This window comes from Mustela nivalis (assembly GCF_964662115.1).
Source record: "Mustela nivalis genome assembly, chromosome: 19".
Lineage (NCBI taxonomy): Eukaryota > Metazoa > Chordata > Mammalia > Carnivora > Mustelidae > Mustela > Mustela nivalis.
This window is the reverse complement of record NC_139038.1, coordinates 14,594,201-14,610,679: the sequence shown is the minus strand read 5'-3', so window position 1 is coordinate 14,610,679 and position 16,479 is coordinate 14,594,201. Positions and strand designations below refer to the sequence as shown.

General features: G+C 55.8%; 1 protein-coding gene across 5 annotated transcripts in view; it reads left to right on the top strand.

Annotated features, from left to right (window-relative positions):
• The window catches only part of CALN1 (calneuron 1), a 477,468-nt gene that overhangs the window by 97,202 nt on the left and 363,787 nt on the right, over window positions 1-16,479 (top strand). Inside the window, exon 1 of one of the 5 annotated variants that reach the window (XM_082714434.1) lies at window positions 15,448-15,470. The exons of the other annotated variants lie outside the window; for them this stretch is intronic. The gene's annotated coding sequence lies outside the window, so the exon portion shown is untranslated. Of the gene's footprint in view, window positions 1-15,447; window positions 15,471-16,479 lie in introns of those variants that run through there. 5 annotated transcript variants of the gene reach the window in all.

Sequence of the window (16,479 nt, the reverse complement as noted above, 5' to 3'; positions counted from 1 at the left end):
GAACCATCAGGAAGTGTCCCTGGCAATAGCCTTGTCGCCTTTTCCAACAAGGTGCATCCCCTCCAGCTGTGAAACCTTGCTGAAGATGGGCAGGGCATGGACTGGCTGGTCTCCGCGGGCTCCATTTGAGGGTCATTCTGAACACCTGTAGAAAGGCAGAAGCTGAAAACACATTGTTGCATCCCACCTGGGGTTTTCGAGTGAATTACAATTTTAATCACTTAACATCTTGTTAGATTTTTTTTTTTTTTTTTTTTTGGTGTTGTTAAAATGCATTCCGTGCCTCTTCTGTGGTTACCGATATAGAGATGCATATGACACCGTGCCTGTCCTCCAAACATTCACCGTTGAGTGGGGAAGGCAGACCGTGGGTTGGGGCTGCACACTTGGGAGGCACCTAGCCCAGCGTGCAAGTGCTGTCTGAGCTGAGCTTAACGGTTGAGCACGAAGTGGTCAGCCTTGAACGGGGCTCCCCGTGCAGAGCAAGTCGGGTGAGCAGGGGCCGGGGGCTGAGACCGCAGCCTGGGCTTTGCAGTTCCTGGAGCGGAAAGGTAGAGGCAGGGAGTGGCAAGGGAAGAGGTTGGTCTGGACCAGGGGCTCAGCTTTTCTCCACCGGGGGCACGCAGTGTGGTCAGATTCGAGTGTTAGGTAGGTGTGGTTGGGGGCCTCGCGGAGAATGGATCCGCCAGAGAGGAGACCAGAGGCGTAGACCCCAGCGGGGCGACAGAAACAACTGTGACTAAACCCTGAAGCAAACAAAGCGCTTGTACTGGCGGTGGTGATGGGACTCACCGGGCTGAAGAGCCAGAGACCGGACGGGTAGGCATTGGGTGGCTGCGGGGATCTCGGTGGCAGGAGGTATCTTCTGGTTCCTCTTAGGTGATGCTATGGGAGTAAGTAATCTCCAGATCTACCCACCATATTTATCCTCATCATCTGCGTCATCCCAGTATTCCGCTGACTTCCAGATGCTAAGAGAAAGTGTCCAATGAGCAGAGCTTTGGGTAGGTCATTGGGATGGGGGAAAGGGAGTTTTCTGGAAGGAAGCTGGAACCGTGTGTGGCATGGATACCGGACATCTCTCTAGGAGGGAGAGTCGGCAGGACTTACTGATGAACTGATGTAGGAGTAGGAGCAGGAAGGGTCTAGTGTGGCCACTGGGTTTCTGGTGTAGGTGACGGTCTGGATAAGCAAAAACGAAGATCGGGCCAAGACAAAATAACTCCCTTGTTCTCCCACCGGCAGTGCTGTGGGCAGCTGTCCACGACCAGGCTGCAGGAGAAGGTGGTGACCTATTTTAAAAAGTCTCAGTAAGGGGCAGTTCTGCTGTGAATAAGGCCTGTTTAAGTAGGTTACTTTATCTCGTGCCCCACAAATCTGGAGACTTGGAAAACATTTTCATTCATTCAACCAAGATTTAGGGAGCGTCTCTGGTTCAGGGACTGAGGAACATGGTACTCTCCTATTGTACCGGCGTAGCTCGCAGTGAAAGGTAGACCTAGGCGGCAGAAGTTGATGATCTGGTCGAGACAGGTGGAGGGGCCGGTTCGTACTGGGTGGCCAACAGAGTCCTCACTGAAGAGCTGTATTTAAGCTGGGTCAGTTGGGAATGATCTGGAGAAGAACTTCTGGCGGTGGAAGTGCCGGTGCAAAGGTTCTGAGGTAGGAACAAGTCAGGTGCCTTAGAAGAGCAGGAAGGAGGCTAGTGTGGCAGGAGAGGAGTTCGGAGAATCAGGGGCTAGTTCGTGGGGGGCCTGGGAAGTTATTTTGTGGAGTGTGGTTTTATACTGAGTTGGATGGGAGCCGCCGGAGGGTTTTAAAATGGGAGAGTCGCATCATTTAATTTATGTTTTCAAAAGATCACCCTGGCAGCTGTGCCTTCTGTACGCACTATCTTGGTACAATAAAGCGAGTTTTTATCCATCAGAGTGTAAAACAAAAATGTCGTGTTTAGGAGTAACAGATGGAGAGAAAATGCCTTGGTGACCTTAATTTAGTGGTTTCTACTGTACCAGTTAATTGTGGGTTCAGCCAAAACCACATCTCTAGCATGATTTCAGTTTTGTTTAAAAACATGGTATAGAATAATGGGAGAAGTAGACACCGTGTGTGCACACGGCCGTCCAGAGGTGTTGGCATTGCAAATGAGGGTTGTGCTCTTGAAAATGAGCAGACGTTTCTCTTATAATCAGGAAAACATTCTTTTAAAACGTGGACACGGCAGGCCACACGTGCCTAGAATGGGGCGTTGTGAACCTCCACCCGCTCCCCACTTTTCCCTTCCATTTCGTTTCTGGAAACGTGAATGTCCAAGCCCACGGTCCTGGTTGGGACAGAAATTAGGATGTTTACTTTGCACCGGCTGTCCAAACGGAGGCTCTTTGTTTTATGCTTAAAAAAATTTTTTTAGTGATGAAAGCACACCATTTTTTATTTAAATAAGAAATTAAAGCAACACAGAAATATTACGTAAAAAAGTGAAAGCAGGGGCACCTGGGTGGCTCAGTGGGTTAGGCCTCTGCCTTCGGCTCAGGTCATGATCCCAGGGTCCTGGGATCGAGTCCCGCATCGGGCTCTCTGCTCAGCAGGGAGCCTGCTTCCCCCTCTCTCTCTGCCTGCCTCTCTGTCTACTTGTGATCTCTCTCTGTCAAATAAATACATAAAATCTTTAAAAAGAAAAAAAAAAAGTGAAAGCACCTCCTTCCCCAGACCACTAACATTTCCATACATATACTGTTAGATTTTTTTTTTTTTTCTGTGTGTTTCAGAGAACCTCTATCTATATTTTGCTCTGAAGGATTTTGGAATATTGCTGCAACAAATAGCCCTTTGCAGATTACTCTCCAAAACTCCTTCCTGTAGAGCTGGAAACCTAGATGACGTTTTTTCCCTTTGCAACAAAATCATCAGGGGAACTCCAATACATGACTCCGCTAAGAGAAACCGAGTCTTGCCTTTTTGGTATTCAGAGTGTACCCCGAAAGCATACTTTATACGTATAAAGAATAGAGCAATTAAATATTCATTAAAGTTCATCTCTGAGCCTTGAAACATTATTGCTCCGGTACCGGCACCCAAGACTTGGTACCATGATTGCAAACCACTTGTGCTTTTCTCATTAACAAAAGTTGGCCCTTGTGAAAACTTAGCAGTGCAAATGACGGAGCCTCACTAATTATTTTGGTGACATATTTATTACAGCAGAGTATTATCCCCCGAACATAGGAGAAGAAAGAACAGCCCACGGCGTGTTCCTGAGGGCCGTCCGGGATGCATCCGGGGAGGGCCGTGCACCTGCGTGGTCTCCCGGTGCGGCCTCGGTGTGGGGGCCGATGTGCCCTGAGTGAGCAGCCCCAGACTCCGTGTCGACGCCACCAAACAGAGTGGGATCGGAGCCTCCCGCGAGTGAACAGAATTACTGTCCCCCCCGTCCTTACCGTAATTAAACACGTCCTTTCTTGCTGAAGAGGAGGGGGAACTGGGTGCCCAGAGGAGAATGATTGTCACGGGATGGACCCGTGCGATGGAAGAGGGGGCAGGGACCCTGGCTGTCTCCTCACAGCAGAACCAAGGCTCGGGAGCGCAAGTGCCGTGGGCTCCCTCGATTCCCCCAGCCCAGCCCCACCCAGGTCCCTGCGCTCTGCGGTGGCCCCGGGTTGTCAGAAAATGAATTTATTTTGGCAAACCCCCGAACGCGGAGAGCGCTCGGAACCTGAGGAACAGTGGGAGGGCTCCTGAGCTGTTGATCCGTCCTGTGGAGTCCTCTGTCTGTGTGCTGACAACAGGCCTCATCACCGTGTAAACCTCTCCGTAGTCCGGTAAGAAAGCTCCCGACATCTGCACCGCACGTGGATGTAGCATTTCAGCCTCCTGCCTTCCTACTGCCTGTTCCTAAAACCCTGCTGCTCTGTGATTTAATCTGGTCTATGGTGATGGCTCACTTTGGGGCACAGACGCAGAAGCACCTTCCGGATGCAGCGGGACGTGGCTGGGGCTGGTGGAGTGTTCCCTCAGCGCCGCCGGCTCTGACGGTGAGCGCTGCCCCCGTTTCACAGATGAGATGACGTCTTCAGGTTCCGCCGTGTGCCCCGGCTCCCGGGTTGGGGTGTTGTGGCAGAGAGTCCCCACCCCTGGAGGCCCGAGACCAAGCAGCTAAAATCTCCACCGTCCCTTGCCTGACACAGACAGACTCTGCCAGAAAGATCAGGGCCTGACTTTGTGTAGTCGCTTTAGGTAGATCACTTTTGGGGGGCAAACACGTGGATGTAAGCAGCAGAGGGTCCACGAGGATTGTGTCTTCAGGTCTGTTTCCTGGGTTGCCCCGGACCCCCTACTTCATGAGACACTTGGTGGTAGCAGGTGCAGGCCGGGGGCTCTCTGACCCGGCCCTCAACTTAGGGACGTGGACACTGACCTTCCAGGCTCTGCTCGACCCAAGTTCAGCTGCTGCCTTCTGCCCCAGTGCCGGCGCCGCCCGCGTGAGTGCCGGCGCTCCGCGCTTCCTGCGCCCGGAGAAATGCCGCTTTCGGAACCCGAAACAGAACCCGCGCAGCCTCCGGGGGCAGCAGGCAGTGGGGAGGAATCATCTGTTTACAAATGAGGGACGGCGGGATGCGGGCGACCCTGCTGATGGGCCGCATCCGAGCTCTGTCGGCCTCAGGTCGGCACCAACGCTGCAGACGACTCAGTCTGATGCTGGAGCTGGGGCTCTCCTGGGCCCTCACTTTTAGTGTCTGGCCCTGCCGGGGGAGTAGGTCATGGGCTTGGAGGTCTCTGTATGGAACGTGTTGCTGAAAGAGAGAGTTCTGTCCTCTGATTTGGAGCCCTGCGGTCAGCAGGAGAGAGAGCGCGCGCGAACTGGTGCCGGCCCGTAGCCCTTTGTGGGACGGGGTCACGGCTCCGTCCGGGAGCTCCGGGCCGCGGGGAGGACGCGCACCCGGGAACGTAACTGCCAGGGGCAGGTCCTGGTGCGGAATCGTGACCCCCAGGAGGATTCTGGCCCGCGGGTGACTCTGCTGTGGTCTTGGGAAAGGCGACACAGAGCTTCCGGAGCGAGGCTGGCCGGCCTGGGTTGGAGTTTTAGAGCCTCAAATGGAGGATTTCGTTCAGCGTCTCTCCGTCGTCCCTGCGCTGGAGTCCCCCGGGAGCCTCGGGAAAGTCAGCGCCCGCCTCTCCCTCCCTCTCTCCGTCCGCCCGCCCGTCCGTCTGTCCTTCCTTCCTCTTTCCTTTTTACTGCTTCAGGATTGATGTAGAGTAGATGAGTTTCAGGTGTGCGGCATGGTGGCTCGGTATTTGTGAACACGATGATCGCCTCGTAGGTCTAGTGATCTCCCATACCAGGTCGGGACAAGATTGTCGACTGTTCCCTGTGTTGCACCTTACACCGCTCTGGCGGGTTTGGTGACGGGGCCTCTGCACCTCTCAATCCCCTCAGCTATTCGACGCGTCCCACCGGCCGCTGCCCTGGAGCCGCTGGTGCTGTTTCCGCCTCTGGGCCCCCCGGCTGGGCCACAGCCCGGGACAAGAGTCGGGTTCCTGACTCACTTGGCGCACAGGGAGGGCTTCTGGAATATTGCTTTTCCACGATGTCACAGCGTCCTCGGTTCACTCAGGGCAGGGCTGGACGAGGCCCTGGACCCTGCACCCTGCTGCCGTCTTTACACATTCTTAGAAAGACTAGAGCGACTGAGCATTCGTTCAAGGCCCATCTCTGAACGGGAACGCGTTGGCGCTCCAGTCCCGGAGATGAAAGTTGAAAGTTGGCGTCACGATTACAGATGACTTGCGCTGGCTTGTCCCTGGCCAGCGTTTCTAGAGTCCGAGTCAGAGCTGGGAGAGCTGGCTGGGACCTTAGGCATCTTCTGGTCTAACCCACTCGGTGGTTGGGGGGGGGGGGCGGCTCTGAGACCCACCGTGATCTGTCCTGAGTCCCAGATGGTCAGGCCAGGGCTGCTGTGAACTTGAGACCAGAAGGGCAGGGCGAGGCTTGGGGACCGCGACCCCCGCCCCTCCCCTCCCCACCACCCCCAATGCCGCTCGCAGGGCAGGGGCATCACAGGTCAGAGGCATCCAGAAAGACTGTAGATACAGTCATAGTAAAGGCACCGGAGAGTCGAGAGACGTGGGCCGATCGCACCTGTGATTTTCCATCCGTCCCTCCCCCGCCCGCGTCCGTGACGAAGGTCTCCGCGCCTGCGGCTAGAGCTGCCGCCGCGACAGGTGCTCCGCCGCCTTTCCCCAGGTGGGACGCCGGTGCAGGCCGCCCTACTTCTTGGAAAATAGTTACGTTTACCGTTTTTACCCCAAATATTTCCCTCCCGTCGTTGGAACAAATAAAGAACATCCTGGACACACGGGTTTCTGGATGTCGTGGTGAGTCTGTAAAACCCGTAAGGATGGTTCGTAATGGCTGTTCCTGGCACTCCTCACCCAGCCGTGACGGGTTCAGATGACTAATATATTTTGTTGGATCCTTTTTTCCCTGCTTTTCCTAACTGAGACACCTGTGTTAGCATGTCGGTGTTGACGGGGACGGTTTCCTGCTCGTGGCTTGACGCGTCGCCCGTGGCCTTTGGGTGAAGACCGTGGCCGTGGAGCTCGGACTGAACTGGACTCGGCCCCCTCTGGCTTGTGCGTGTTTTGCCCTAGAAGATCCCGCCTTTCCACAGAGGAGGAGACGGAGGGGCGCGTGGAAATTAGCATAAAGGTTGAATCAGTATAATTATAGCTAATGGTTATGTAAGTCTTCCTCTCGGAGTACGTCACGTGTGAGCTCCCGTAGTCCTTTTCGCCATTGCTTCTGTTTGTGCGGCTGAGGACAGCAGACCCCGGAGAAGCCGAGCGCCTCGTGGAAGGTCACGAGCGCTCCAGGAGCCGCCGCGTGGTTGAGCCGCGGGGCTCTCGGCTTCTCTCCTTCTCTTTGTCCCGGTGTGCCGGGGGCTGTGGGAAACTTCTCCAGAACATTCTCAGATGTATTCTGCTTCCGACCTTTGCCTCTTGGAACAGGCTCTGAGCCTCCCGTGGGTGCCCCCTCCCTTGCACCGCCGGGCTCGGCCCTGCTGGAGCTGGCGGTGGTCGTGGCGGTCCTGGCTGTCTGTCGATGTGTCCTCGGAGGAGGCCGCGTGCGGGCAAACCCTCGTTCACAAGCAAGAGAATCCACAGCCCGTTGGTGGGGTCGGAGTGTCCTCGGGCACCCGTGTGGACACTGAGTCTCAGGTCATCTGCGCTGGGCTTAGGGACTGTACCTCCGCCCGCGTTTGCCACAGCCTGGACTTCGTTTGGCTCTTCGGTGGCGCCCGTAGAGTCCGCGCTACGGTCTCTGCCTCAAGCTCACCACCTTGTTCCTGGTGATGTACCTCCTGAGCCTGCAGGGTGGGCTTCTAGCGGGGGTTCTGCCCCTGGCGGACGGACGGAACCCCTGCCTTTTCCCTCACATCAAGCCTGCTCTTTGCACTAGACTTTTAGGGTCTCCGCCTTGCTTTGAACTGTGCCCCGATGGCTCTGCTCCCCGTGGGCGGGGACAGCCTGGTGGTTCCGATCTCTCCCAGCCTTGCCCATCGTGTGGGTTTTCAGCTTGGCTTGGCCTTGGCTCTCGCTCCCGCCCTGCTCGCCTGGCCTGGCCACCTGATTTTCACGCTACCGTCCGTTCCTTTCAGGGCCTGGCAGACTTTTCTGTAAAGGGGCAGGTAGCAAGTACTTGCGGCTTAGTTCTTCACCCCTGCGGTTGAAGCCGGAGGCAACCGCGGACGACGGGTCTGAGTGCGGCCGTGCTGTGATAAACAAAGGGCGGCCAGGTCTTGGCCGGTGGCTTAGGATAACTGTCCAACCGCCTCTTTCTGACGTGCGACCCGGGACGACGGTCTCTTGAGAGGTCTTCAGCCTTGCTCCGAGCCCTGGGTCTTGTCTCCACCGTGAACTCCCAGGAGCCCTCACTCGCTGACCTTCCTGACCTCTTTCCGTCTTCACTTGGCAGCCCTGGACCTTGAATAAAACCAGACATTCGCTTCTTCAGTTCTCGGTTGGCTAAACTGAGGCCATTAAAAATGTATGTTGTTCAGCCACGGCTGAGCCCCGGGCTGATCGAGTGGATTTCTTCTCCTTCCCTTCGCCCACAAGCCCAGGTCCCCCCAAGGCTTGGCTTGACCCCACTGCCTCCCTGTTTCCCTCCCTGTCTGTACCGCAGAGCTTCGGACAAGGAGGACCTGCCCCTGCTGCCCCCGCTTTCCGCCTCGTTCTCACCCAGCCCCTTCACCCTTTGCTGCTGGCCGACCCCGTGTCACAGCGACCCCGTGTCTCCCGCCACCTGCTTGTACTCACCAGCCTTCGTCTGACGTTGTCCCCTGAGCGCTTTCTGGTTTCCGCTCAGCTCAGACAAAGGAAACCTGAAACCATCCATCCTCCCGGTGATGCCGTGATGAAATCCCAGCCGGCCCAGACCCCCCGGACCTTTTTAAAAAAAGATTTTATTTATTTATTTGACAGAGATCACAAGTAAGCCGAGAGGCAGGCTGGGGGAGAGGGAAGCAGGACCCCGGTTAAGCAGAGAGCCTGACGCGCTGCGGAGCTCGATCCCAGGACGCTGGGATCATGACCTGAGCCGAAGGCAGAGGCTTAACCCACTGAGCCACCCAGGTGCCCCTGAACTTGGCTTCTAAAGGTCACTCATAGCCTCATTTTAAGCCTAACCACGTGGACTCATTCTCGTGCTGGGAAACGTTTGACCCCGTCAACCTCCCCTTTCCTCCTGCAGCGTCCCCCAGAAGGAGCGCTCCTGACTTCATTTCCGGACTCTCCCCTCCTGTGTGTGTGCTGGGGCTTCCGTAACAAAGCACCTCAGACCCGGTGGCTTAAGCCAGAGGAGTTTATTTTTTCACAGTCGGGGAGGCTGGAAGCCCACGACCTCGCTGTCAGAGGGTCGGTCCCCCCCGAGGGCTGTGACGGGGGCTCTGCGCCAGGCCTCCTCCCTGGGCTTGGGGGCGGCTGTCTTCTGTCTCCGCCCGACCGTCCTTTGTGGGTGTCTGTGTCCCCGCTTCCTGTTCTTGCAAAGACTCTGTCCCATGGGATTAGGGCCCACCTGAAGGACCTTCTTTTAACCCAATGACCTCTTTAAAGCCTGTCACCAAGTAGGGTCCCATTCTGAGGCATCAGCCTCTGAATTTGGGGACAGACACGTTTGAGCCCATAACACTTTCTTGTCTCCATGTTTCCCTGTACCCTCAAGTGGCGGGGTTCCTGAAGTTCGTGCCTTGGCCTCTTTGTTTTCATGCTGTAGCTTCTCTCGGAGCAACCTTCTTCCCTCCGTGCTTGCGCTATCTCTTGTGATATCCGGATGGGAGATGTACCTGGTCCCACGGGGCTGGCCGACGCAACTTGTCCCCAACAGAGTGCACCATTCGCTCCCAAACACACAGTGTTCTCCACCAGGAGCCCCTGGCCCCACAGACACTCAGAGGAGGAAGCCTCACGTCGTCTCCAGCCCCCCAGTCCCCCTGGGATTTATTGCGGGGTCAGTCCGATCTTCGGACCCCACTCCTGCTGTCTTGTTCTGACCAGGACTTGCGCGAGCTCCCAGCGGCCCATCCGCAGGAAAGACGGGTCAGTGACGCCCCTGGGGTCCGGTGTCTCCCTGACGTGGAAGTTTTGGCTCCGGAGTGACTTTGCTGTCCTTGGGCATCGACCCCTGTGGTCAAGCTTGGCCAGATGTCGGACCTCTGCGTCTCGGCCCCTGCTGCTTCTGCCACCCGCGGGCCCAGCAGCGTGGGACGTCCCCAGCTTCCGTGGTGTCGGCGTTCACACACACCCGCGCACGGCCTCTTCTGCTCACCGCCTTGCGCTGGGGACCGCGTTTGGAACTGGAGTCCTGGGAGGGTGAACGAAAGGGAGGCGCCCTCCCAGCGAGGGACCAGACCTGCCGTGCGCCGACTCCAGTTCCTTCTTCCCTGTCTGCGTTTAAGCCCTTTTAAGGGGCTTGGTGGGTGTGCACACGTGTGCGTACATGTGTGTGGTTCTTCCACGTCTCTTGGCACCGCGCTTTGCCTCACACCTGTTTAGAGGTGCCTCTTCGGTGTGATGGGAGCACAGGACTGGGAGCATCTAGCTGCATTCCGGCCTCTGTGATCTTCCGACCTGGGCGTGGGTGCAGGGAGCCCGGCCCGGCTGGTCTGCAGGTGGTTCTCCCGGAGACAACAGGCTGTCCTCCCTGGCTGTGCGGTTATTGGCTCTAACATCAAATTCGAGGATCGCTCACACGCTTCTGGGGAGGTGGCCGGTGGGGGCGGGGTGGGAGTTAAATGAGCGAGGTCTTGAATTCTTTGGAGAAGCAGGAGAGTCAACTAAGTAAACGTGCGGGGAAGGCGGTTCGTAAAGGGACTGTTTGGGAACATTGGACCAGACGAATAAAGGAGTCATTAATTGCATTAAAAATCAAATGATTTGATTTTAATCAAAGGTCCTCTTCAATGGGGCGGCCGTCCTGCATTGGACGGAAGCTTCCAGCTCATTAGGTAATTGGCAGACGGAGGTGAGAGCTGAGAAAACCTGGGCGGAAGGCACAGCCACAGGAAAGCTCCGTCGGAAATCCCTGCCCGCGGGTCAGGCATTATAATGCAAATCACCCCAAGCAGAGTTTGAGCCCCTGAGTGCTGCAGAGCATTTTTCTGCAAGGGCGCGGCAGGTTACCATTATTATTATTTTTAAAAAAGATTGTATTGATTGATTTGACCCAGAGAAGCAGAGAGAGAGAGGGAACATAAGCAGGGGGAGGGGGAGAGGGAGAAGCAGGCTTCCTGCCGAGCAGGGAGCCCCACGCGGGGCTCCATCCTAGGACCCTGGGCTCACGACGTGACCCAAAAGCCCATGACAGAGCCCCTCCGGGTGCCCTGCGGGTGACCGTTCTTTTTCTGTCTTCCTAACACAGGCACCCATGGTCCATTTCACTCGGAGGAAGCCCTTTGGGCTCCAGCATTTGCCAGGACTGGTAAACAGGGGGTTTCTCTGGGAGGGAGGGGACCTGAAGCCTTTCCCGGAGGCCTGGAAGGTTTGCCTCCCGCTCAGCCCAGCCTCCTGTCCCTCAGAGCTGCTTTCGAACCCGTGGGGGCTCCCTGGCTCGGCCCGGCTGCCCAAGGGCCCACCCTGTGGCAACAGCTCTCCCCGGCGTTTGCCACCTGGCTGTCCCATCCTGCCGGGTGCTGGCCGTCCGCAGTCCCCGCGCGAGCCGACCAGGCAGGGCAAGCGGTGGTGAAAAACAGCCGTGGCGTCCGATCGCCCCGTCTCGGTCCAGCCCGCCTGCCTTCAGAGACGCGCGGAAATCTACTGCCCCGTGGGGCGGTGGGGACGGAGACTCTGCCGCCCCACAGGGCTTTCCAGAGGAGAGAACCTCTGCCGTCCGGCCACCGCTTTCTCCTATGCACAGGTTAAGTACCAAAGCAAAAGATCTGTGGCCAAACACTAAAAAGTAAGCAAATAGAACAGAAAATGGACTCTTTGTCCCACAAAAGCAGAGAGAACCGTGGATCCCAGCTTGGGGCAGAAGCTCCCAGTTTGTATCGTGTGTGCTTTCCTGGGGGTGTCGTGGGTGCTTAAGGCATCCCCCAGCTTATTAGAAGGCGTTGTGTGTCGACACCGTCGCATGAGCCATTTCTTAGCTCAATAAGCTGCGCTGTCCCTCCAGACGGTCACATCGGCTCCTGCCCCATCATTTTTCAGGAGTTCATGCTATTCCACAAGTGGACACAAATTGGCATTTCTGACTTTGACTTTACTATTGAAAAATACTGCACATTTGGTAGCATTTTTCTTTTGAGAGAGAGAGAGCAGGTCCGGGGAGGGGGAGAGGGAGAGAGAGAGAGAGAGAGAATCCTAAGCAGCCTCCAAGGCCAGCACGGAGTCTGCCACAGGCTCAGTCTCACGACCCTGAGATCGTGACGTGAGCAGAAACCAAGAGTCGGACGCTTAACTGAGTCACCCAGGCGCCCCCAGAAGTATCTTGAAGGGTAAGTTCTTAAAAGCGGAATGACCACGTTGAGAACTCGAGTCCCCTTCCTCAAGCTGGTTCCATCCCCTTTCTGGCTGGGACCTGTGAAAGGGCTCATTGTGACACATTCTCACCTGTCGGCATTGGTTGGTTTCTGAAATGAGGTAGCCCGATTGCGTCCCATTGTCCCATCCCGGATTCCTGGGATCGTGAGCAAGCATGCACATTTCCCCCTATACTTAGTAGCCGTTTGATTTTCTTGTTTGCTTTTGCACATTGCGTATTGATGTTTTATGTCCGTTTTTCTACCGAGGTGATCTTTTTTTTTTTAATGACTTGTAGGCACACTGATAGAAAGAATACTACGTTTTGTTTATTACATGTTGCAACATTTTCCATGTTTGCTGTTTTGTATTACTTTTTAACTTCTTGCTCGGAAGTATATGTAATTACATGTTTTACTCTCCCTCTTTTTCTGAAGATTGATTTATTTGATAGAGAGCGTGCATGCGTGTGCAAGTGAGAGAGGGGCAGAGGCAGAGAGAGAGAGAGAGAGAGAAACTCAAGCAGACTCCAGGCTAAGCGGGGAGCCCGATGTGGGCTTGATCCCAGGATCCTGAGATCATGGCCTGAGCCCAAACCAAGAGTCCAACCCTTAACCGACTGTGTCACTCAGGTCCCCCCTCCCTTTAAATATTTAAGTTTGGGGTCAAGCTTCAAAAACTCTTCCTCGTCCTCGAGACTACATATTTACTTCTAAATTTTAAATTTATCTTGTAAATTTAAAAACCCACTTTTTATTACTGTCGTGTGTTGTGCATAGCTTAAGTCGAATAGCGTTCAGTGGCTTCTCACAGAGTCCCTTGCCGTCCTGGGGAGGTGTGCCGTGGAGCAGAGGTCCTGGAAGCCTGCCACGGGGTCGGGGTGGGGGGGCAGTTCTGTGCCTAGACGGGCCCCTACGTCTGCCCCTCAGGGTCTGGTGTGCCTTCCTACTCATTTCTTTTTTAAAAATTTTTATTAACATAGAATGTATTATTAGCCCCAGGGGTGCAGCAGGTCTGTGAATCGTCAGTCTTACACAGTTCACAGCACTCACCATAGCACATACCCTCCCCCGTGTCCATGACCCACCACCCTCTCCACACCCCCCCCCCTCCGCAACCCTCAGTTTGTTTTGTGAGATTAAGAGTCTCTTACGGTGTGACTCCCTCCCGATCCCATCTTGTTTCATTGATTCTTCTCCCTCTCACTCATTTCCGCCGAGGTTGACCACCTGGCTCTCTGTCTGCCCGGCCCCGGGCCCCCCGGAGGCACCAGCCACGGCCAGCATGTGCCTCTCAGTGCTCCAGCCCCGACCGGCTGCCCCCTTCCTTGTGTGCAGACCCAGGCTGAGCTCGGAATTTGTCCTCACCTTCATCTGCTGAGGCAGGAGCTTCCCCCTCTGCTGTGTGACTTCTGCCTCTCCCTCCCTGCTCCTCCTCTTTGTCCTTGTGGCTTTCAGAGGACCCACGTCCCGCCTGCCCTCAGTCTGTCTTATCTGAGCAGCGTTTTGGAAAGGGGAGACCCTACACCAGCGAGACGGATTTGCCAGTCTTACCAGAAGTCTAATAAAACATGTATTTTTGTCATTAAATGTTTAAGTCTGTCTACTATTAATGTTATTGTTACATTTTGCAAATGATTTTCAGGTTTTCCCATACGACTTCTGGAACAATCCACCCACGGGTCTAGAGACGCGATTTCGTTACCCACCCAGTCGCCGCACTCCCTCGGGCCGAACTTCTTGTCTGTTAATTCGGCTTCTCTACTGCATTTCTTCTGTTTCCAGTGCTGCCCTGGCTTCATTATTAATAACTTGGAAAAAATCCACAAAAGGGAAAATTTTCCCTTCTTCTTTCTTATATTTTTAAGGTACCAATTTTTGTTTTTTGTTTTAATGGGAAGAGAATTACGACCTCTCTGGTCCTGCCTGTCCAGACGTCCCAGGGCTTCCAACTTGTCAAAACCATTTCTTCTTAATGATGCTGTGTCATTTTTTTTTTCCCTTTGACGTTCTCGTCCTTCTGGAATTTTCTAAGCCGGAGGCATCTTTTCCAAAGTTATATTTCAGAAAGGATATATTGCCAAGAAGAAAAAAAAAAAATCAGGAATGGGGCGGTCTTGGCTCACTCGTCACCCTGTTTTCTGTCCCCACATCTTCCGCGTGGCTCTGTGCCATGTGTCCCCGGGAACCCTTGGTGGGTCCAAGCCGGGTCAGAAAGCGAAAAACAAAACAACACGGGCCTGACTCATCGGGACCAGAGTCTCCCTGCCTGCGAACGGACCTCATGGGGCTAGCACGGCTGCCTTGTGGCGGGATGCGTTGTCATCCTTGCTTTCGCTTCTTCCCTGTTCAACTCACGGCTGTCCTGGGCGCGTCTCTGGGATCTTTCCTATGTCCGTGGCTTATCCCCATGCTTCTTGATAGTCTGGGCCTTGCTACGGCGTCCAGATCTTTACAGGTCACCCCACCCTCTTAAAAACACACGTAGCCCGTGTTTGTTCTTTCACGAGCCTCTCCAGGCTTCCTCTCGGCCGCTTCTGAAACTTCACAGCTTGCTGTTGTGCGTCTGTGCCGAAGTCACCAGATGCACGAGAGGGCCCCGTCGCCAGCCCAGTTGGCGACTACCCAAGGGACCGTGTGAGGTGACGCAGGGTGAAGTCGCCGAGAGCGCCTGAGGTCACACTCTGTGCCCTGCCCTCCCCTCCCCACCCGGACCCTCCTTCCCCATGGATGCTGCCGTACCGGGGCCACGGCCGTGGGTCCTCAACTCCTGACCGCCAGGAGCTGGGTGCTTTGCTTTCCACGGGCTGGGCTTTGTGCAAGGATTTCCTGGGTAATCCTAGTGAAGGCTCATGGCTGCTCCGTGAGGCAAATCCTCCTGACGCCCATTTTATTGGTGGGAAAACCGAGACTAGGAAGGTTGCGTTGTCTAGGGTTTTGACCCCTGCCGGCCCAGGCTCAGGGGTCTGTTCAGCAGGATCGCCCATCTGCTCGGCTGCCGTTCTGTTTCGGGTCTAGAGGCTGGGAGAGACCTCCTCCCTGAGCGAGGAGAGCTGGACGCGGAGGAAGGACCACGCTTAGCATCAGGGAATGAGGGCATGAGGGGGGTGTGTGGGGCACAACGGGAGATGCCCACAGGCCGGGGAGGGCAGGGAGGGCTGGCAGGTGCGCTCCCGGAAGCGCCAGCCCCTCGATGGGCATCTGCTGCTTTCCTCGGCTCCGGTCTGAACCCCCCGCCCCGCAGCCTCCAAGCAGAAGCACCGGCGGAGCTGCAGCACCGGCGAAGCTGCTCATTCCGGCTCAGAGCAGCTCCCCGGACCCGGTGAGTGAGGTCATTTCAGGGGACAGCGGAGGGAAGATGACGAGATTAGGTTGGCTTTCGTACCTCTCTGGCTTCGGATGCAGTGCGGGACGCGGTCCAGGGCTGCTCTCCCGGGCTGGCTGGGGACAGAAGAGGTGAGCGCACAGTGGGGGCCTCGCACTCGTGTTTGTTTTGCCTCTCGGTGTCCTTCCCTGTCCCCCCCTTGCGATCCGTCCGCTTCCCTCCGATGCCCTCAGCCAAGGGCTCCCGAAGGTGGCTTCGCTGCCCTCATCCCGGCGCCCGCGCAGGTGCTCCTGGACCTCCCCGCGAACGCTCCCCACCTCCCCTGTTTTCTCTCGTCCCTTTTATGCTCCCACGTTACCTTGCCTGGACCTTTTGCTTTGTCAGAGGAGCAGCCTCCATGCCTCCGTGTCTTGGACCCTTTCGAGCCTCACTGTGGCCTCCGGATCGTTTACTTACATGTGGACTCGCGTGAGTGTTTGGTGGAGCCGAGGTCCGGCCTCGTGCTGCGGCTCCAGAAAGATGAACCCAGCAGCCCGGGTCCGAATTTCTGGGATGAGGAGTGCTTTGGGTGGTTGCTGTCCGTCTGTCCCGGGGACAGCCTCTGGAGAGGTGTCTCTGGAGCCTGACCACTTAGGTTTGACCTGGGGACAGCCTCTGGAGAGGTGTCTCTGGAGCCTGACCACTTAGGTTTGACCCTACTCTACCGTTTACTACTGTGCAGCTTGGGGCACGTACTGAATTCCTCGTCTGTAAACGGGGGTAAAAGTAATCGGACCTCCCCGGCTACCGCTGAGGTATTACACAACGTTGTTTGTAGAATTCCCTGCTCCTCGAAACAGGGGCACTGTTTCCATGCACGACCTATTCTGAGCCATCTTCCTTTGGTAGTTTCAGGCCAGATGGACGTGGTCTCCAGAGAAACTTCTAGCATCATTGTGGCTCCATGAGCGGTCTTGCTCCCAAATGTGACTCTTCTGCTCTCACCGGCCCTGGAGGTGTGTTGTGTTCCAGGGTTACTGTGGGAAGGCGGGAGCCCCCGGGGAGCTCGTGTCCGCTCTGTCGTGGTGGTTTTCAGGAAGACAAGCTCTTTCGTATCATTCGTTCATGCACACGTAGGTTCCATACACATTTTTGAGCCCT